This window comes from Nanorana parkeri, unplaced genomic scaffold, assembly GCF_000935625.1.
Source record: "Nanorana parkeri isolate BGI_ZX_2015 unplaced genomic scaffold, ASM93562v1 scaffold18, whole genome shotgun sequence".
Lineage (NCBI taxonomy): Eukaryota > Metazoa > Chordata > Amphibia > Anura > Dicroglossidae > Nanorana > Nanorana parkeri.
In genome coordinates this window covers 1,285,207-1,308,652 of record NW_017306286.1, presented here as the reverse complement: position 1 = coordinate 1,308,652, position 23,446 = coordinate 1,285,207, and the positions used below count along the sequence as shown (strand labels likewise).

The following is a 23,446-nucleotide window of genomic DNA, read 5'->3' as shown; positions in this document are numbered from 1 at the left end:
ACTGGCGGAACGGACGGGGGAGGGGGCGGGTACAGCTGGCTCTACCTCTAGATAGGCAGAGCCAGCTGTCACTCACGCAGCTGGGTGGATCCAGACAGTAATGTCGGGATCCATCCTGGCGTCTCAGTATACCGCGAGCTGTAGCTCGCAATATACTGAGCTTTTGGTGACGGGAGGCCGCTAGTTTGTGTCCTCCCATTACCCTTAGGAGAACTATGGGGAAAAACACTTACCCCATAGTTCTCCTTTAAGTGCTCGTTTTTGTCTAGGGAGGAAAAACTTTTTTTATTTCTGAATCTATACAAAACACGAGCAGTTAACCCTTACAGTGCAGGGGTAGCCCCACTGCAAGGATTAATAAACATTTGCGTGGAGTTCTTTATGATCTAATCAGCTAGGACAATGACAACAATAGGGCATATTCACATTGTTGTGGTGCATTATCACACACACATTAATGTGCATTGAATGAAAGCAGTCAGTCATTTTGAATGGACTGCAAACATTTTAAAGAATGCATCTGCACAATTTTCCCAACACAGCACACCACAATACACAGAGAGGGGAACGTATCAAAGCTGGAGTAGACAAAATCTGGAGCAGCTGTGCATGGCAACAAATCAGTGTATCTTTTTTATTTGCAAATCTTAACAGAACAAGATGGAAGCTGATTGGTTGCCATGGTCCCAAGAGCAAGTAAGCAGATCAGGAGTTTGGTCTTCATTGGCCTCATACTTGTCAGACACTACTGTAGTTTAAGCATAAAAGCACACATTTTATTAGCCCTTGCAGTGGGGCTACCGCTGCACTGCAAGGGTTAACTGCTCGTTTTTGCCTAGGTTAAAAAAAAAGTAATACTCACCCGATACTCAGCGATTGCAGCGCTTCCTCCAGCCCATCTCCTCCTCTGCAGTGATGGTATTACCTTCAGCGTCCTATACACACTATTGGACGTGATGACTCAAGAAACCTTAGACCGATGTAGCAGAGCGGGAGAGACGCTCGAGGGGGGCGGTCTAAGGGCTGGCACGCTCTGAGGATCAGGTGAAAATCAGCAGTTAACCCTTGCAGTGCATGGGGTAGCCCCACTGCAAGGGTTAATAAAATCTTTAAGCAATGGCAGCCCCAGTATTTCTCTCAGTGCTGGTTTACTTTAAAGCTGAATTCCAGCTATAATGATTTATATATACTTACATTGGTCCAGCTTGGCACAATGCAAGTCTACATGAATTATCACTGACAAAGCCACAGGGTCCTGTAAACTGTGTAGTACCCGCAGCCACTACAGTGCTTCACAGTGATGTTTCGGGTCCTTTACAGCTGCTGTGCTGAGCCACTTCACCTCTGGTATTAAAACACAGTGGGTCACTCAGTCGGCACAGCGGCCATTTTGTGACCAATCTAGGACAACATAGCTGAACTGGAAAGTGAGCTGAATTGGAGAATGTTTCCAAATCAGCTATGTTGTCCTAGATTGTTCACTTCTCCTGGCCTCTCCAAACTCTGAATAACCCTGTAGGTGTTCTCCGATTAGACGAGGAGCAGTGACGTGATATCATCACGCCTCATTCATTTAAAGCAGGGGTGGGCAAACTCCGGCCCGCTAGCTGTTGTGGAACTACAAATCCCATGAGGCATTGCAAGATTCTCACAGCCACGGGCCTGACTCCCTGAGACAGAGGCATGATATGATTTTGTTGTTTTACCAAAGCTGGAGGGGTGGAGTTTGTCCACCCCTGATTTAAAAACAAATGCCTAATACAGGAGTAGGGAATCTCAGCACTCTGGCTGTGGTGGAACTACAAATCCCATCATGACTCTGCCTTCAGGAGTTATGTCTGTAGTTGTTAGAGTTTTGCAATGCCTCATGGGATTTATAGTTACACCACAGCTAAAGTGCCGAGGTTGCCTACCCCTGGCCTAGTATTTATTTGTATAAAAGCTAGATATTTACCGATTGGCCAATGTGTGGATTGTGTTCTTACATCAGAGGGGAAGACTTTTAGCACAGAACCAGGACCAAGATCGTTGTGAAGTGTAGTGGCTACTACAGTGGTTTACAGCCTTGGTTCTCAACTGGTGGGCCGTGACCCAAAGGTGACCTTTCTAGGTAAGAGGCTCCTCTGCCTCCCTCTAGCACAGCACTGTCAGTTCTTGCTTCAAACAGCCATTTAAAATATGCTGCCCGGCGCAGAGTGTCAGCTTGAGGTGGGAGGGGCCGCGAGGGAGCTCCATCTTTAAATGCATTGCTTACAGCTCCCTCACATGTCCAGTAGACAGGGCACGCAAGAGAGCTGAACAAGCAATACACATATGGATGGAGCTCCATCACAGCACAGCAGCCCACACTGGACCCCAGGCTGAGGATCCACTCCAGTTCTCGTAAGGTAGGGAGACTGGGTGGACCTTAAAAATAAAACACATTTTTGAAGTGTGTATGCGAGAATGTCTGAGTGTGTGAGATTGTGTCTGTGGTTGTGTGTGTCTGTCAGTGTTTTTGAGGGCCCGTTCACACTAGTACAGCCAGCAGTCTGTACAAATCAGAGACTGGCTGACAGTTGCCACGGCTGTACGCAATTCACCGCACATCCAAGCGGCTCTGGACACATCTGATGATTGACAAAAAGGAGTGGGGTGCACTGGTGTACTACAGCAATGTCTGAATAGAATGAATCATTTTTAATTGCATCAAACACATCTTAGAATGTTTCACTACTAATTAGGCTGAAGTGGATGTGAATCTAAAACCAATAAACATGCAGTCATTACAGTTAATATACTACACAGTGTACCAGTCTGATGAGGTGGCTGCAATCATTTTTCTTTTCCAGGCTTTTATTTTGACCTGGTGATGCTGCCAGTAGCACGCTTCCTTACTGTACTATATTTATGGAAGAGCAGCATTGTCACCCTACTACAGGAAGTGAGTTGGGACTACAGAACATCTCATCTCCATAGCATGAAGGTGTTCTGTGATTTGCAGAAGTAAACTGGGCAGGGCTGATAACACTGCAGAGTGCGCAGGAACTTACTAGCTAACTAGATTTCAGGCATGATTAACAGATAAGGGGGAAGGGGGGGTTGGTGATCAGGGAGGTTGACCCTTGGTGATAAGACTTTAACAGATATCACACCTTCAAATGTATATTTAAAGGAGAACTATGGGGTTAGGGCTTTTCCCCATAGTTCTCCTTAGGGTAACGGGAGGACACAAACTAGCGTACTCCCGTAACCCTAAGCTCAGTATAGCGTGAGCTACAGCTTGCGGTATACTGACGCCAGAGCTGAAGCGGATCCCGACAATTATGTCTGGATCCGCCCAGCTGTGTGAGTGACAGCTGGCTCTGCCTATCTAGAGACAGAGCCAACTGTACCCGCCCCCCTCCCCCGTCCGTTCCGCCAGTCATCGCTGGAGGATCAGAGCGGGGAGGGGGGAATCCAGTCCCTCCCCTGTCACGGCAGAGAGCCGTGACAGGATCGAGAAGTGAGCGAACGCCGGTATGTGTTCACTCACTTCCCGATCTACTGAGCCGACCTGTGACAGTCTCATTGTCACAGGTCGGCTAGAACTATGAGGTGCGTGAAAAGCACTCAACTCATAGTTCTCCTTTAACAGACCAAAAGGTAGCAAATAAGAGAAGTTCATTGTTAGGGTCTACATACACTTTAAACACTGCAGCCCTCTGAAGCTCCCTTTAGCTGCCAGGCCAATATTTAAAATCTTTTACACACGCTATAATGTGCATATTTTGCATGAAAATGTACTTCAAACCCCCAAAATAGTGCATATTTTTTTTAAGTGAATTTGTGCAACTGTTCATCACATCTATATTTTAAATAACCATGCACTCAAATGAATTTTAGAGCATACAAACACAATAGAATTGTTAAACTGTGTTGAGTAAAGAAATAGCAAATATGTCAAGCCTAAAAATGCGTGCATCTGTGAAACGTCAAAAATCTACGTTACCTGTGGTTGTCAGTGACAATGCTTTAAAAACCTTTATAGCCAATCAATTTAGAATTAACCATGAATAATGGCCCTAAAATGAGTTCCCATTCACACTATTGAGTTGCACTGAACTTATGCTACTGTGCGTTTAGTGCATGCTGTCACACAGTGCATTAAACATGCAGTACCATGAACGGCATCCAAAAGCACCTCCTAGTAGCCGTGGGCATGCCCCACTTTTTTCAGTGCAGTGCATAATATTGTGGTACCGCACGTTGCGCTGCAAAACACGGCTGCCAGGAAGTGTGTTGGGGTGCCATATAAATGTCAGGGCAATGCACCAACCAACCAGTACCACACGATTGGTGCACTGTGCGATAGTGTGCAATAAACACACGGGGAATTTATGAAAACTGGAGCAGACAAAATCTGGAGCAGATTTGCACTGCAACCAATCAGTTTCTCTGTCGCATTTTCAAATCTTACCTGAGCAAACTGAAGAGAGATGCTGATTGGTTGCCATTGGCAACTGCTCCAGTTTTGATAAATTCCCCCCATTGTACTGTGCGTTTAGTGCGAACGTGCCCTCAAAGTCCTCCCTGTTCACAGTCCAAGCAGAGCGTGGTCAGAAAGTTCACAAGCTGCTTTTCACCCAGCTACGATTTGTCACCCCTGAATCTGGAAGTGCTAAGAACAGAGTGCTTTTGGGTTCAGGTATTGCAAAGATCAGCTATCCTGACAACCTTTTTGGACATCTCACCAGAGTTGAGCCTGGGAAACATGGGGAGAGGGTGCAGGAGGGGGAAAGCTGCCCAAATTCCTTCAAAGGGCCTGTGTCGACAGGGTTTTGTTAACTTTAAGTAGGTTTTGCATCTCATACAAGTCTATGGGAATGCTAAACCCTAAGCAGGTCAAATCCACCTGTCAATGAATTCTAAATGATCTCAGAAGTATCTCAAAGATGTTGACAGAAGCCCAAAGCCCCTTAGGCCTCTTTCACACTATATGATCAGGAGGGGATTCACGCGATACGGATTGGCTGTCACCACTGTGACATCTGTGTCCGTCCAGTTTTTTCCTCCATCGAACTGAAATGACCAGACCCCCATGTCAGTCTATGGGGAATCAAATGTAAATGGACATGTGTCTGTTTACATCAGATTACCCCCGATCTGGCACGATCAGGTCCAGCGAAACAGAATACTGCCGGAGGCAACCGGATGTTAACAGACACCCATCCATTTGGATCTGGTTGCCCATAGACTTACATTGGGCCTCAGACAGCTGGGAACAAGCTGAAGAAAATGGAAACAAAACTTGTGATGCCTAAAGGGTTAAGCTCTGTGTTATAATGCATGACGTGCCAAAAAAACAAGTTGTTTTCATTAACGCTCATGCAGATCTGTGTGATGTGTTGACACACTATGGTACATGTACGTTTTTTTTCCTTACACGTAAATACATATCAGGAGCCCAGTGACATCAATGGAGGTGCATGAAAAGCACAAGTTAAGTGAAAACGCACTGCAAGGCACATTGATGCATTAACAAACTGCTATTCTGGACATTGTCTGGAGGAAATTTGTGATTGTTTTTTAGCATGACCTTTTGTTTTCTTTATGTCCATGTTATTTTCCTTTTAACGAGACCCTGCGCTCTGACTGTAAACAATGTCAGCAACCGGAACAGGAGGGGACTAGACAAAAACATACTTACAATTATAGCAGCTGGTGGTCACCAGAATCACAGAGGTTGTTAGATCAAACCTGGGCATCTCCTGTTTTTAGACAGCTCGGGTTTACACTGACCAGGAAGTCACTGTACACATTCCCTATGGGGCCACCGCAGTGCACACAGAGATTACAACATCACATGTGTGTGCTGTGAAGATAAGGGAGGTTATAGTAAAAGGATGTCTCTACTGACCTCTTGATAAAAGGAGACCAGTTGTTCTCACGACTCTCCATTCTGCAACATGGCTTTCTGTCCTAAACCCTGCCCCCGTCTTCTCCTCCCCCTCCAACAACTTCACAGACGGCCTGTCAAAGTCTCCTCTCCCCCCACCACCCAGTGTTTCCTCTCCAGACCTGGCCAATGGTCTCTAGCAGCCTCATGTGGAGCAATGTGGAAACTCCACTTACATATGTGGTAAGCAACAATGCTCAGGAAAAAGAACATGTCATAATGGCACATGCATGGGTTCTGCTGAAAGCAAGTCTGTAAATACGGTAGAACATGAAAAAAAGAGTAAGGGGCCATTCACACCACATCCAGATCATCTCCAGACCAGATTGCTTCCGTACCCAAAATGCATCCTAATGTATCCCTATGCTATTTCTGGCCTCTGTTCACACCAGAGCAGTCCGTTCCAGACCAGACCAGAAAAATACTGCACGTCTCATTTTGTCTGGTCCGGAATGCACTGGAACTGCGGGCAGGTTCACTTGATTTTATCTGGTCGAGAAAACAGTGTGAACCTGCCCTAAAAGGTGCCCATACACCTTACGAATATCGGCCAATTTTCGTATGCGATTGCATTTTTGTCCGATATTCGTAAGGTTGATGGGCAGTGTACAACCGCAAATACTGTACAATCGATCGACTTTTGACTAACCAGCAGGTTAGAAAACTTCGGTCGATCGTACGATTTCCGTAAGGTTGGTGGCGTTTCCGTAAGTCAAAATTTGTACGATCTACACTGCACATGCGCAGACGATACTATAGTATAGCACATTGCACTGTAGGGCCTCATGCACACGGGGTTAGTATCTGCATGTGAGGATTCCTGCAAAAGAACCTGCAGATGCTTGCAGTAGAAATCCCTGGTGTGTCCGTACAGATGCGACCACTGTGCCCGTTCAAGTAAATGACAGGCTGACAGTGGCCGCATCTGTCAGTAGATGTCCACATGTGATCATACAAGGAACAATTAATAGTTAGGGAGAGATGATTGTTCCTAGACATAGATAGTGTCCAGGGGCAATTATCTATCTCTAACCCAGGACCAGACAAATCCCATGAGCCAGGCAGCCAACGCTCCTGCAAAGTTACAGCTGAGGTTTTCTCTAGTTGTTGTCAATGGAGCTGGCTCCTAAAGGCTCATTCAGATGGGCATGGACGCCCGTAAAAAGTCCCGATCCTGGAAGGAACAGGTGCTACATATAATTACGCGCAGCAGCCAGTTCTTCCCTATGGAAGGACACGTGGTCACCCAAATCCTGCCTGCGTCGAAGTGCAGAGCTCCCGGACCCGCACGGATGAGCCGGTTCAGGTGTGCGTGTGACCACGTGTAACGGTGTGCAGCCGCGTCCTTGCATAGGGAAGAACAGGCTGCTGCACGCAAATACACACTGTACCTGTCCCTTCCGGGATCGTGTCTTTGTTCGGGCATGCACGCCCTGAATCTGAATGAGCCCTAAATGAAATGCCGCTGGCTCCTGGATTGAACAGACTGGTTCCTAAATTCCATATCAATTTGTCCTTCTCTGCCATAATCACAGATAATTGATCCATGTTTAATTACATTCAGACAGGCAATGACAAATGCGACTGCTGTCAGCCTGACATTCATGTGAATGGACAGAGTGGCAACAGCAGTTCAGACCCAGCTGTGATTCCGCCACAAGAACCTGCAGTCGCAGCTATTAGCCCTGTGTGAATGTGACGTAAGTATAGGGGCCCATTCACACCAGTGCAATTAACGTACGCTACTGCGCAATGCACCGACTGTGCGTTAAAGTGCAGGAGTTGCATTGCCATTCATTGAAATGAACACCCCAAATGCACCTCCGGCCGCAATGTGCTCACCTGCACCGCAACTTGCGGTATCGCAATACCGTGTGTTGCGGTGCAGTAAAAAATAAATTGCGCACACTGCCCGTTCAGCATTGCAGTCATCGGAAGCCCGCCCCTCAGGGGGGCCGGTTTGTGATGATCGCAAGTACGATCTGCCTGTCCAAGATGGGCAGATCGTATGTTTTTTTTATTACTTTACAACCCTCGCAAGACAAAAGTCTTGCGAGGGTTGTAAAGTGTATGGGCACCTTTATCCATTTGTTTTTCCGGACCTGGCCGGAGCCCGGGGGGAGGGGAGGTGGGAGGGAAGGGGACTAGATGTAAACGGATGCCCCCCTTTTTCGATCCGGCTGCCTAAACACTACATCGGGCTTCCAATCAGATCCACCTGAAATACTGACAGGCGTACCTGATCGGAAAGTCCATGTGAAAGGAGCCTTACTGCAGCGCACCATTGTGAGCGGGCCCTTACTTTAGAACAGAATTGGGTGAACTTTATGAATGACGTTGAGCTCTTATATTAAAACTGTCTCACTCCTCCTATAACGCTTAGCTGCGCAACAAAGAATAATAAATGTCCCCCATTAAAATCAGTGTGCTGACAGCAGGGCCGGATTTCCCACAAGGCCAACCGAGGCCCGGCCTTGGGGCAGCAAGGAGTAGAGGGGCAGCAGGGGTGTGGAATTCCTATCTCCTAATGCCCTGGCGGGTAGTTGTTTTCTACATTTAGCCCTGCTTTGGGCAAGCAGAGCTAAATGTACAGCGGGGAAGCTGCCGCGTGTTTTGTATAAGTGATCTTGGCGACATTGTATGCAGCCTGCAGGTCTGCCCTGGGGATGTTGGCGAGTAGGGGGGCGCATTGAGGATCTGGCCTTGGGGCACAAGAGAGAGTAAATCCGGCTCTGGCTGACTGTGAGATGGTTGCTTACAAATGGTTAAATCACCCAGCAGAAAGAGTTTCCAGATCACCTGTGTTGTTTAGCCTTAATGGATAGAATTTTTTGGTAACAAGCAAAAAACAAGGATTGTTATGGTACAATTGGTCAGCTTCCATACCCAAAAACATTGGGATTTCTAAAGACAGTCTTGACATGCTAGAAGGCGTTCCTGAAAGTTAAGAGATAGTTAATAACCAGTGCGCTTTCTTCTCTGTGCTGTTCAGAAATCAGTCCCTCTAGTTGCTTGGGATTTGGTACAGGTAAGTGGCTATTGTGCATCTTATCCAATTCCATACGCTGTACCTGTAAGAATGTCCCTAAAACAACTTTCCTGTAACAGAAGTGAATGTGCCTACTTTATATTACCATTACACACATAACAAAAAGTCATTTCAACATTGTTAGCAAGCAATACAGCTTTGTAGCCATCAGGTAAATGCGGAAAACATGACCTGCTTATGGCCCATGAAGGGTGAACACTAATGCATACTTCTGTATCCTATTCCCTATAATAAGACCTGCCACCAGTAACCCAACATATTGCAAGCAGCATTCAAGAGAGATTCTATGATCTGCATGGTCAAGGAAAAGCACCTGATGTGCAGGTACTCTCAGGTGTTTTGGGGCTCCGTATGTGCTTCTGATCAGCCAACCCTTTCTATATCACACTGCAATGTGCTTTTTATATTATAAAGAAATTACCTGGTAGTAAGCAGCGTTTTCTGAAATGCTGCTGAATCTTTGGCTCACCTTCCTGCAGCTATTGGAATCATTAAACTGCATGGAGGGCAGCTTAATGTCACACTGAATTCTCCTTCAAAATGTAAAGCAAAACATGGGCTGGCTCAGGGAAGTAAACATCTATGGCATTTGTATTTGTCCCTGCTGAGAACATTCCATGCGTTTCCTCCTGCCATGTTCTCTTGTGCAGAGGAAAGGGAACAAAAGGAATGATTTGGCTTCTATTACAGTCACATTAGAGACTTTGTTTGTCATTTTAGGCAGATTGGAAGTCTGAACAGAAAGGTCAGATTTAAGAAGTCACCTTATAGGAAAACTGTAGGTTGATATCAAGGTGTCGTCATCCTGCCCTACTATCCAAAGCTGCCAACGGCATACCTCTGACGTGGACGGAACACAGCCCCATTGCTCCAGACTGTCTATGGCCAGACGATGTTGAAAGCGGAATTTCAGGCACAAAAAATGCCATTTAAAGATTTTCACAATATCCACAAAGGATATACATTTCATTTAAATCTATTCGCAATATCAGTATTCACAAAGGATATACATTTCATTTAAATCTATTCGCAATATCAGTATTCACAAAGGATATACATTTCATTTAAATCTATTCGCAATATCAGTATTCACAAAGGATATACATTTCATTTAAATCTATTCGCAATATCAGTATCCACAAAGGATATACATTTCATTTAAATCTATTCACAATATCAATGTGAGCATTCACAATATCAGTATCCACAAAGGATATGAATTCCACGTTTTATATATTGTCAATTTCAATATCCACGTTATGTGCAGCTTTGCAAACCTAGTCATTACCTTGAAAAAGTAGCAGTGGCATCATCATCCCAGAGCAGGCCCCACCTACCACAAGCACTTGCAGAAAACTACAGCAGGGGGCAGACCAGTCACCCTGCACAAGGAGAGAGCACTGGTGTTTATTACAGGAAGTTCCTGCACAGAGGCCAAGTTTCAGGCTAGGTCAGGGGTAGTGAACCTTGGCTCTGCAGCTGTGCTGAAACTACAAATCCCATAAGGCATTGCAAGTCACAGGCATGACTCCCAGAGGCAGAAGCATGATGGGATTTGTAGCTTCAGCACAGCTGGTGAGCCAAGGTTGCCTACCCCTGGGCTAGGTTCACACCTGCACGACACCCAGGAACCGCGATCGTGTGCTAGTGCACACAGCGGTTGCCGAACAGCCCCATTGATTTCAATGAGGGGAAATCCACTTACATGTACAGGGTACACGTACCTTTTTTTGCGACACTCGATGTCGCCAAAAAAGGAACACGCTTTTTTTTGCGTGTTCACTTGCACGGGGGGGAAACCATGTGATCCGCCCGGCACAACTGGGGTGCCATTAGAAAATAATGACACCCACACAGACATCCCAACTCTCCCGGACGCTCCGGGAGTCTGCAGCTATTAGATAGCGGCTCCCGGCCGCCCGGGAGAGGAACACTTCCTCCCGGAAAGGTTTAGTCTGCTCGATCGAGCAGATTAAACCTTTCCCTGCGATCGTTTTTTTTTTCTTTTCTGACATCGGGAGCCGCGGCCCACCGTCAGTCAGAAAAAAAAAGCATAGAATGCATAGCTGGATTGCTATTGGCTATTGCACTTTGCAATAGCCAATAGCAAACTAGCTAATGCACCTGCCCACTGCTGCTGTCAATCAGCAGAGGGGGACCTGAAGTTTTCTATCAGGTCCTCTTCTGGTGATTGAAAGCAGCAGAGGGCGGGTGCAATAGCTAGTTTGCTATAGGCCATTGCAAAGTGAAATAGCCTATAGGAATGTAGCTATGCATTCTTATGCCTTTTTTTTTATTATTCTGACTGTCAGAAAACTAAAAAAAAACAAAAACCAGCAGATAGCAAAGAAGCTATTGCTTCCTGTGCTATCTGCCATCATTTCTGGGGGTGCTCTCTCCCAACCCCCCCCCCCTAACTCGGATGGGGGGGGGGAAGACGGCACCTCCCTGAAATGAGAGGGACACCTCCCTGAAATTGCTTCTTTCAGGTTGGGATCCCTGCCCACAGTGCGATCGCCTGCGGTGGGCGAATCCACACGAGTTTTGTTCACGATTGCCGCGCAGGAGTCTCCCAGCCTCAGACTGGATTATTACACAGATCTGGAAGAGATACACAAAGCAGCACACCAAGGTTTGAGCAAGACTACACATGACTCTTGTATTTAGACAATATTTGCTTATCATGGAGTTCAACTTTAACTGCCTCTAATCTCTTCTTCAGCTTTAGAAGCTATAATATAGACCTGTGCACAGTGAGAGTGACAGCTGACATCTCAAGAGCAAGCAGTCAAGTAAGGAGATGGCAGCAACTGGTCTCTGTTGATCATGCATACCATTCTTTATTGCTACTATGAAGCGAGCAGTGACCACACCGTGAATGCAGTTATCTTGGTATTTTTCATGTCCAATATTATATGAACAATCAACAGAGTTACCAATATAATCAACAGGTTCACAAAACAGCCAGTATTATTTTAAGTGACACTAAACTCAGGAGTTAAGGGTCAGTTCACACCAGAAACTGCATCACAACTGCGTGCGTCTGTGCAGTTGCAATGTGATCCGTTTGCAATGCGTTTTGATGCTTCCTCTTCCTGTCAGAGCATTTCCCACGTTTGTTTTGGAGATCAGACATGCTTTCTTTGTTGGCTGGCATGGTGCTAGTGTTGACTATAGCCATTCTCCGACAACGCCTTTGCAGGCGACGTCGATATTGGGTGCACCCGCTGCTGACAGTCCCGCACATATTGGATGAAATCATCTGCATCCACAAATTCCATCTCTTCACTTTCTTTCCACACTACAAAGAGGAAGTCCCTGGGTGATGATATCATCAATTCTGAGTCTTTTTTTTTTTGTATGCTTTCGTTTGCGTTCTGGTGCGTTTGATGCGTTTTGATGCAGGTAAAATAGGACAAGCAGTACTTTTTCTGACTGCATCTGAACGGACTGCAATGGTGTGAATTAAGCACAAGAAAGCCCATAGGAAAGCATTGGGATGTATTTTGACTGCAGCAGTCAAACTCAACGGACTCCATCACAACTGCATATGGTGTGAACTGGCCCTAACTCTAAAAATACATTCAAGTACCTTTAACTATTAAAAATGTATCTTATTTGTGTGTCACTCAGCTGTAGATCCTCAAATCATCTCTGAATTGGTGCTGACACTGTCCTTCCTTCTGGAGGGTGGCTACTTTTGTTCCCCATGGTCCCTGTGTGTGTTGTAAAGTAGCCACCGCTCCAAGCTCACGCCTGTGATGGACTACAATCTCAATACAAATTAGTAAACTAAACATGAGACTGTAGTCCATCACAGGCTACCAAACAGGGTTAAAGCATTGTTATTTGTGACTTGCAGTGCCACTGCCATTCATCTTGATTGGCACCCCAACACACATATGAACCTGGGTTATAGTGCAACAATATGCACAGATATAAACACTTTCATGATTATTCACTAAAGGGTGAAGAGTTTGGAGAAGGCAGGAGAAGTAAACAATCTAGGACAGCATAGCTGATTTGGAAAAATTCTCCAATACAGCTCACTTTCCAGTTCAGCTATTTTGTCCTAGATTGTTCACTTTTCCTGCCTTCGTCCAAACTCTTCACCATTTTGTGAACAACCCTGTTTATGGTTTAAATGCCGCCCCCAAATCAGTGCGGCAGCCGGGCCGCACAGAATCAGGCAGCCCCAGCTGCCTAAGCACACAAATTAGGTGGCCGCTCCTTGGGTCTTGCAGCCGCCTAATTTAGGAGGAGGAGGCGGGCCCAGAAGCAGGGTGGAGGCGGGCCTGGGGCCAAGTGAGATGCAGCCCAGCCAGCAGAGCTGCAGGTGGTTCAGGGCTGCCCATACCCCACCATCTGATGGTGGGATGACTCGGAGGCAGGCTGGGGGGCTTCAGGTAAGAGGGGCAGCACATGTGTGCAGTGAAAGGGACCCTGAGAATCCTAGGTGGGCAGGGTCTGTGGTGGACTGTGCAGGTCCTATGGTGGGCTGTGTAGGATCTATGGTGGGCTCTGCAAGGTCTCAGGTAGGCTATGCGGGGTCTATAGTGGGCTGTGCATTGCGGGGTCTATGGTGGGCTGTGCAGGATCTATGCTGGGCTCTGCGGGGTCTCAGGTTGGCTGTGCAGGATCTATGGTGGGCTCTGCGGGGTCTCAGGAGGGCTCTGCGGGATCTGTGGTGGGCTCTGCGGGGTTTGTGGTGGGCTCTGCGAGATCTCAGGTGGGCTGTGCACGATCTATGGTGAGCTGTGTGGGGTCTGCAGGATGTACGGTGGCCTCTGCAGGGTCTCAGGTGGGCTCTGCGAGGTCTTAGGTGGGTTCTGCGGGTCTATGGTGGGGTCTCAAGTGGGCTCTGTGGGGTCTAAGGTGGGCTGTGCAAGATCTATGGTGGGCTGTGTGGGGTCGGTGGTGGGGTCTGCAGGATCTATGGTGGCCTCTGCAGGGTCTCAGGTGGTCTCTGCGGGTCTATGGTGGGCTCTGCAGGGTCTTAGGCTGAGACCCTGCAGAGCCCACAAGAGATCCTTTACAGCCCCCGTGAGACCCCAGCTTCCCTGCTGCGCTACTAACGCAACCTGTCAGAAGCTAGATACAGTGTGCACGCTGTATCCAACAACTGACCTGATAGGTTATGCAAAATGTCTTAAACAGGAAGGGGTGGGACAAATTTAGATTGGGGGGGTGCCCAAGTGTAGTCTTGCCTAAGGCAGCACAAAACCTAAATACACCGCTGGGTGTATTCATAAAACGTTGGCAGAGCTGTTCCCCCTGTGAGTGTCTGGGTTGTAGATTTGCACCACACCACTAGATGGCACTGAGGATCATTGGAATTTCCCAATTGACTGCAGTCACTATTCAATATTCCAATATTCCACCCAGCTCCTTCGACAAAAGTCATTTAAATAATTGAATTCTGTCGAGGTGGGTGGGTCTACCGGGGCCACACACTGCTTGAATTTCAGCCAAGTCAGCAGAACTCAAATTCAAGCAGTGTATGACCAGCTTTAGGCTTAAATGTCAGAATTAAGCAGCAACTATGGGTATAGTATAGAGGCATTTCTATGTTATCAATGCTAAGATTCATCTGAGGTCAAGCATGCTATGCCTGTGTAGAGAGGGTGCCTGAAAGTTCAACCTATAGAGATAAATCTTCCAAAGCCCCGCTCCTCACAAGAAAACATAATGGTAAGTTTTTGGGCACAGATGTATGTTTTGAAAGAAAGCCACATATTGTTCTGATCAAAGAAACCTTTTACACACTAACATCAAATCTTTCTTGAATGGGTATACCGTTTTAAAGTGGAACATTTTGAAATGATAATTGTGCCTAAGCAGTAACCTGAAAAATGACCCATTGTCTTGAATTCCTCCTAAAAAGTAGCACTGCACTTCCTAGTATGTGAGGTTACCTATGTACTCCTGTGCTACAGCCTCATAGATTTATATCTGCAGTGTGAGATCACAGGCACTGCTGCTTCTGACTGCTAGCCAGATTTGGAGTGAGATTTGATGATTTGACTACTGTCCTGCTCAGTGAAGGCTCTGACAAAGAAAAACCCTGCCTCTACTAAGATGGTCGCCTTCACACAAGGCACAGAGCAGAACAAGACATGGCAAGTCATTAATGGGGAAAATATCAGCTGCAGTGAGACCACAGGCAATACTGATAACTGGTCCTTATACTCCCCCCTCCCATCTTTTTTGGGCCATAGCTTTTAAAGTTCAGTTCTTCTATAAAAGTAGATCCCTACTTAAAGTAGAAGAAAAGGATAAAATAACTCACAAGTTCCTCTGCCCGTATACACACTGCATACAGCTCGTAAGAAATCTCAGTATAAATATATTTTCTTAATCTTCTTCTGAGCAGTCATGTGACCACATGTAAATAAGCGGCTGATGGGATGGTATTCTCTCACCCACCAACAATGGCGGAGCAGTGGAAGCTGGCAAGTGACGTTGTGGACCTGTGTAATTCAGCCCCGCTGTCTGTTTGCACATCTACATAGAAGAACCGATGCTTCCCAGTCACATGACTGCTTGAAAGAAAAAGGAATTTACACTGAGATTTCTTACAACTGTATTCAACATGTATAAGAGCAGTAGGAAGGCAACATTTTAATGTAAAGTGGGTTATTTTAGCCTTTCCTTCTACTTTAAAATCCCTCCATGTAGCTCTTCAAAGAGTTCCCACCTTGTAACACTGTTGCCCCTGCTACTTTAACAGAGTCTCCATCAATGCAAGTGTGAGGATAATGGGGTTTGAGTCTGATAATATTAAATATAGCATTCTCTCGTCTCCCGATTCAGAGCAAATGCAGGTCTTCATTTAGTCATTTGCAGGTCACTTCACATTCCACAGAACAGAGATCTGCTTATCTGGCCTATGATCTTTATTGCCCAGCCCTAGTGAGCTTACGTCGTCAGTCACGAAGGGGTTAAAGGCATGTCACCAGGCACTCCTCTATTACCAGTGGACAAGTTATTATAAACAAGCAGATCTGGTAGAGGTAATGACCCAGGTGACCCAGCATTCTGCTGCAGCGATGGTATGTCCCTCACGTTCTATACATAGTGTATTCAATGATCCAAAAGGTAGCCATACACTGTGTGAATTTCAGCAGGTATCCCTCAATCAGCCTATTGAAGAGCTGAAAATCTTTGAATGAACTGAGCCCGCAGCCAATGAGCTTCCGGTTCTGTTTGGGCATTCTGACAGCGGCCGCCAGCTGCTTTCAGAATACAGAAGAAACAGTGGGAATTCCTCGATCAACGTGCTCATAGGATTGCTGGAGGAATCTGCTTTATTTTTTTCATTCAGCCCATGGACGGCCAGATTTAGACTGCTGGAGCAGAGGAGGAGAGAGGCTGGAAGCATCGGTATAAGAGACAGCCGTCTCTGAGGTGCAGGTGAGTCAAACTTTTTTTTATTTTACACCCTAAACTTTAAATTTCTCACTAAATGTTGGGGTTTAATAAGGAGTTGCGCTAATATAAAAATTTATATAAAAATATAACATAAAAATTTGCAACTACCACCATTTTATTCTATAGGGTCTTGGCATTCAGAAAATATATAATATTTGGGGGTTTTAAGTCATTTTCAGGGTTAAAATGTGGAATATAGCATAGGTGCAAAAAATGAAAAAAAGCCCTCAGTCATGAAGGGGTTAAGAAATGTTGGATCTATTCACACTGTAGTAAAACACATTTCAAGTAGAAAGCCAATACTTTGCATGGTTGCTGGTTCACATCCATGCCTGCAGTATAGTGTGGTTTTAAAGGGGAACTGTAAGAGGCCATTCACGCCTATGCATGAGCAATTAAAGCAGGCTGTAACACACACCTATAGAAGTGACTGGGCACCTTAAAAAATGAACTGAACTCTGGAAAGCAGGCAGAGGGAAAAGGTCTAGTCACTATTATTGAATGTGTCTCAACTATTATTGGGTCTCCCTTGAGCTGATCTTTCCCCATCACTGACTTACCATGCCCTGCTCTGCAATGTATCCCTCGGAGGGCTTTGCCAACTCATGTCAGAGCTTCCAGCATAAACAACAATGAGCAGCACATAGTGACATCACCAATCTCCTGAGACTAGCAGTCAGAAGCAGCAGTGCCTTAGATCTCTCACTGCAGAAATACAACTGTGAGGCTGTAGCACTGGAGCGCATTGTCACACTGGCATAGAAGTGCACTGATATTTTTTTAGGAGGAATTGCAGACAAAGGGTATCTTTTTCAGGGTACTACTACTTAGGTTCAGTTAACATTTCTAAATGTTCTCTGTAGCATAGCAAATTTTCCCATTTTCAGTTCGGCTCCACTATAAAAAAAAGCTCTTTAAAAAAGGGCTGCAAAACATAACTCCATGCACCTCGCAATATATATATGCTTCGTTTCTATTGTAATAAAGTAGAACAGATGACAACGAGATACCCAAACATTAAAGCAGTTTAAATTAGGGCTGTGCAAATTAACAATTAATTTCTCGATTAATCGTTAATCTTTTTGATCGATGAAAATTTTTTTGATCGATTAATTTTTTTTTGAAACTCTGCACGAGCGCCAGCCAAGGCATCGGCCTATACACATACAGCACAGCAATGAAGTCATACAATGAACTAGGATCACACTAATCCAGCATGTTATTATTCTGAGTTGCCCCACGTGAGATTAATAACGTGCTGGATGAGTGTGATCCTAGTTAATTTTATTACTTCATTGCTGTGCTTTATGTGTATAGGCCAATGTAGTTGGATCTGTATGCGCATTATAATTAATCGAAATTAATCAATTAATCGATTAAAAAAAATTTCGATTAATCGAACACAAAACTTTTAATCATTACCAGCCCTAGTTTAAATAGGTTTCATGTGCCATCTTGGGTATATTAAAAAGTATTCACTTTCCATTTACTAGACCAGATAATTTCTCTTCCTGGCTGAATGGAGCCACAGAAACAGTTCAATAAGGCAAATCAGTACTGACAAAACAAAATGGTACAAGGAAAGCATTCAAATATACTTATTTTTCAAACATTCTTATAAGTTGTTACACATCACTTGTTCTCTTTCACTAATGTTCTACTTGTATCTTAGTGCTGGTGCACGCCTAGGTGATTTATTGCGAGGATTGAGCCGTGCAATATCACGCAAAACACCAATTTACATGAAAGTCAATGGAAGCTATTCACACCTTTGCGTTTTGTCACGCAAAAAGGTGCAGGAGCTATTTTCGAGCGTTTGTCGTTCGCACGGTTTGGGTCCCATAGACATCTATATGAATTAAAAACAGCGCAACAACTGCATGAAAACAGCTCACCAGCACAATCGCCTAGGTGTGAACCTAGCCACTCTGTAGTGCTTGAAATCAGGCCCAAAAATAATATAAAGATTGTAAGCCTTGTATTTTTTTATTCTCAGAATTCATTTTTCATTTAATTATGGATGCAGGTACCTGCCCTCCTTAAGAAATATCCTTAAATATTTAATTGCTCAGAACTAATTTACCCACAACAATATGTTTTATCTAAAAAACAGTACTTTGTAACAGTCACAAGTGGCTTGATAAATAAAATATCTATTATAAAATGGTATTTCCAATAGTACAGTATAGCTCTGACACAGAAAAGATTAACGTACCCCAGAACAAACACAGGTTCCTTAGATGGTGTCTCCATGTCAATTAGGTGGCTCATCCTAAGAAATGAGGAGTGAACTTCACTTTCCCTCTGTATTCACCTTTGTCACTTCAGTTATCATTGTTCTCTTAACCACCACAAGTTCACATGCACTGATAACAAGTTAAAGGTGCAACACCCTACTGAACTATGTACCTTTTACTGCAGACAGAGAAAATATTTTGAAATGTAATACTGAGATCACTTTTCCCCAGAAAGTGAAAAGGCTTGCTGCCATACACAAAAGCTGGCCATAAACTGTGAAATTCCAACGGTGAATGGTTCTGCCGGCTCAATGACTCAGACATTTCTTGAAGTTGCCAGACCAAAAATTAGCCCAACAGTGACTGCAGCAAAATAGCTGCAGTCACTGTTTGGGTATTCTGACAGTGGCAAGCGCTGGCTGTCAAAAATACAATAACCCGGCGAGGGAGGTTCATCCATCTGCACTTTTTAGATGTTTTATTTCTTTCTCTCAGTTAGCAGGGAGGCCAGATTGGTAAACCAGCTGCCTGCTAGGGGATCCCCAGCCAACAACTTTGTGGAGGCGGTGAACCAAAGCTTCCAACTTGCCCCACTGGCTCCACAACTCATTAAGATTATATAAGTTTGGCATTAGGTTTGCGCAAGGGTCTTACTTACACATACATAGATAGGAGGCCTCCATTGTTTACGTGGTTCCAGGTCCGGTCCCTGGAAAGGTTACATTCCACACCCGAGACCCATGTGACATGGGGGCACAGCTGTTGTTCCTGAAAGGCCAGGAACCTGACAGGCCACCACCACTGACTGACCTGCTGTCATGAAACTACCACATACTCCTGCTCCAAGCTGGCTGCTATCATGAGTTCCACATAGGCCACCCACCACCTACAGGATTAACATGACTTGGTCCATAATTCGGCTTGAACTTAACTACACTTAGAATAGAAAATAAAACAAAACAGTCTATTGTCATTGCAATTACAGAGTCATGACCAATTCACTTCCACACGTGTGCCCAATTGAAGGAGTACTCTCAACATATTCCCGAGCTGTACTGGCTAGACCCAATTGGGGAAGAAACCGTTGCATTCCCTCAGGGGAACACTGTAAAACAGGAACACTATTTTGTACCAGGGCCTTAAATGAAGTCTGATTGAAAGAAATCTATGGCCAGCTTTAGCCACACTTTGCCATACTTACAGTATACTAAATACAGTTTACTGTCTCTGATATAGTTAGAAGCCATACTGTAATTTTAATGAACCCTTTCACGATACCCAACATGTGTAGTGCGATCGAACTTTTCGTACATAGGCGCGCCCGACGAGTGTTGGCATGAATGCACTTGCAGGGACTTTAAAAACGTTTTAAAAATTATTTTTACATTTATTTTATTCTATAATATTTTTTACAACTGTTTTTTTTTACTTTACTTTAATTGCTATCACATAGGGGGGCTTACAAGCCCCCCATGTGATAGCATATATGTGGTGACAAATCCTCTTTGAGGTGATACTGGGCATCCAAAAGGCCCCTAGTATCACCTTTACACTCTAAATAAGCTATTGAAGTGCTGATTGCACTTCAATAGCTTATTGCTGTGCTTCAGGAGCCAAGCAATGACCGCTATGGGACCGGGAGTGATGCAAAACGCCTTTCTCCCGGTCCCATAGAACAGGGAGGAGATCGGTGAACAGAAGTTTGCCGCTGTCCTCTCCAGCTTCCCACTGACCCCCCCGAGATGCCAGCTCCGGGCCTGCAGGAGAGGCATTCTCCCTGCTCCCTACTCCACCTTTCTCCCTTCTCCAAGCTAGTAGTTGGAGGCTGCTCTGCCCCTTCTGATCCTGTACTGGACAGGAAGTACAGGGAAGCTGAGCTCAGAGAGTTGGAGCCAACTGTTGGGAAACGTGATGACTGTAAGTGTTTGGACAAAAATGTAAAGAAATACTTTGCTGGGCAATATATATTTGATCTCGATTCATTATTGAACATTTTTTAATCCCATAGTTCTCTTATGGGTCACAGGAGGACATATACTAGCGTCCTCCCATGACCCAAAGCTCAGTATATAGCGAGCTACAGCTCGCTATATACTGAGAGCGCCGCAGCCGATACGGATCCCGACAATACTGTCGAGACCCGCCCAACTGCGTGAGTGACAGCTGGCACTGCCTATCTGGAGGCAGAGCCAGCTGTGCCCACACCCTCCCCCGTCCGTTCCTCCAGTCAGTGCTAGAGGATCGGAGAGGGGAGGGGGGACTGACAGTCAACGCTCTCTGCAGGGGATAATCAGGAAGTGAGCGAGCGACAGTATGCGTTCGCTCACTTCCCGATCTATAGAGCCGACGCGCGACAGTTTCAATGTCACACGTCGGCTTGAACTATGAGGATGCGTGGAAATCCCTCACCTCATAGTTCTCCTTTAATACTACTTTAAGTCTTTTCTTTATGCAGTCCAAGGAGTGTCGTTCTTTGACTGGAGTGTACGATCAGTGATATGTATAGTATATCTAGGACTTTGTAACTGGTTGACAAATGTCTTATTTACAGCACACTGAAATCAAGGAAAACATGTTAACATGAAGCTACAGAGCAATGACAAATCAAGTGTAGTAAAGGCTTGTCTTTATTGGTCTTTTCCAAATTGGCAGTAAATAAATCACACGATCAGCCAGCTGGCATTTTTCAGTCTTACATGCACAAGGTTATCTAGCCGCCAAGCATTACACCTTAGGCAACACTATGAAAGTGTGAAAAGACCTTTTTTAACCTTCAAGGTCACCTTGTTGACTAAGTAAATACCTGGAAATACTCAGAGAATATATTACACTGCTCCACAGTCAGCACTAAGAAAATAATCTTTCATTTGACAGATCTTTATTTTTGCTTATATGTTTAGCCTTTAGTATTTAAGAACATTAGCTTTATCTTTCTGTGTCATGGAGCACCGTCATAAACAACATCTGAACATAGCTACAATATTACTCAACAGCATATGAAAAAGTCTTTATGGATGCACAGAAATGGATACGGAACGTCTTGTACCCACTACATAAAATAAAACTAAATATAGAAGGCAAGTCCACTCGGCTGGAAACGGAATGACATTCAAAAACATGTTTATGGATTGTTCTCGTTCAACTTTAGTGTGTGACTTTCACTTTGTTTTGTCAACATGCGTGTTTTAACCCGTTAATGAGGAAGGTAAAAAATGTTAATGCCTGAACGCAGTATTGCGACTTTGGCATGTTAGTAAAACTGTGCATATCTACATATCTTTGCAACTACTTCAGGTATCCAGGTAAATTATACCTTGTTCTGTTCAGAACAAATCAGGCCTTTATGTGGTGGTAAATTATATCTTCTGATTTTGTTTATTATCAAAAGGAAAACGGGCCCAAAATAATAAAAAAATATATATATCTATATATACACACACACTATATTACCAAAAGTATTGGGACGCCTGCCTTTACACACGCATGAACTTTAATGGCATCCCAGTCTTAGTCCGTAGGGTTCAATAATGAGTTGGCCCACCCTTTGCAGCTATAACAGCTTCAACTCTTCCAGGAAGGCGTCCACAAGGTTTAGGAGTGTGTATGGGAATGTTTGACCATTCTTCCAGAAGTGCATTTGTGAGGTTCGGTACTGATGTTGGACGAGAAGGCCTGGCTCCCAGTCTCCACTCTAATTCATCCCAAAGGTCTTCTATCGTGTTGTAGTCAGGACCCTGTGCAGGCCAGTCAAGTTCCTCCACCCCAAACTCGCTCATCCATGTCTTTATGGACCTTGCTTTGTGCACTGGTGCGCAGTCATGTTGGAACAGGACGGTGCCATCCCCAAACTGTTCACACAAAGTTAGAAGCATTAAATTGTCCAAAATGTCTTGGTATCCTGATGCCTTAAGAGTTCCCTTCCCTGGAACTAAGGGGCCAAGCCTAACACCTGAAAAACAACCCCACACCATAATCCCCCCTCCACCAAACTTTACACTTGGCACAATGCAGTCAAACAAGTACCGTTCTCCTGGCAACTGGCAAACCCAGACACGTCCATCGGATTGCCAGACAGAGAAGCGTGATTCGTCACTCCAGAGAACACGTCTCCACTTCTCTAGAGTCCAGTGGCGCCGTGCTTTACACCACTGCATCCGACGCTTTGCATTGCACTTGGTGATGTAAGGCTTGGATGCAGCTGCTTGGCCATGGATACCGATTCCATGAAGCTCTCTACGCACTGTTGTTGCGCCAATCTGAAGGCCACATGAAGTTTGGAGGTCTGTAGCTATTGACTCTGCAGACAGTTGGCGACTTCTGAGCACTGTGCACATGTGGCCTACCACTTTGTGGCTGAGTTGCTGTTGTTCCCAGTTGCTTCCACTGTGTTATAATACCACTAACAGTTGACTGTGGAATATTTAGTACCAAGAAATTTCACGGAACACCTGAATCCAATGAATTGGATGGGTGTCCCAATACTTTTGGCAATATAGTGTGTGTGTGTGTGTGTATATGTGAAAATATATTTTTTAATTTAGCTGTTCCTATTTTCAAATTTAACGGTATATTTTAACTTTAATTGTATATTTCTTGCCATTAGTATGACCCACTACCAAAAAATTTATCTACTCCTGACGTGCATGGAGATACCATATAGGGGTGTATTATTTTTAGTCTGTACCCGTAGTAGTGTGCATATATTTTTTTTTTTTTATCCTACCTTAAACAGACTGATGGTAATACTGGCACTCACACTGACAATAAATATAAAACCTCCTACCCATACCATACCAACACTGACAAAGGCAC

The 23,446-nt window shown here is 44.9% G+C and overlaps 1 protein-coding gene across 1 annotated transcript in view; it reads right to left on the bottom strand.

The window, feature by feature from the left end:
• ACACB (acetyl-CoA carboxylase beta) overlaps positions 1–23,446 on the bottom strand; it is a 108,943-nt gene that overhangs the window by 68,124 nt on the left and 17,373 nt on the right. The gene's annotated exons all lie outside the window — the stretch shown is intronic.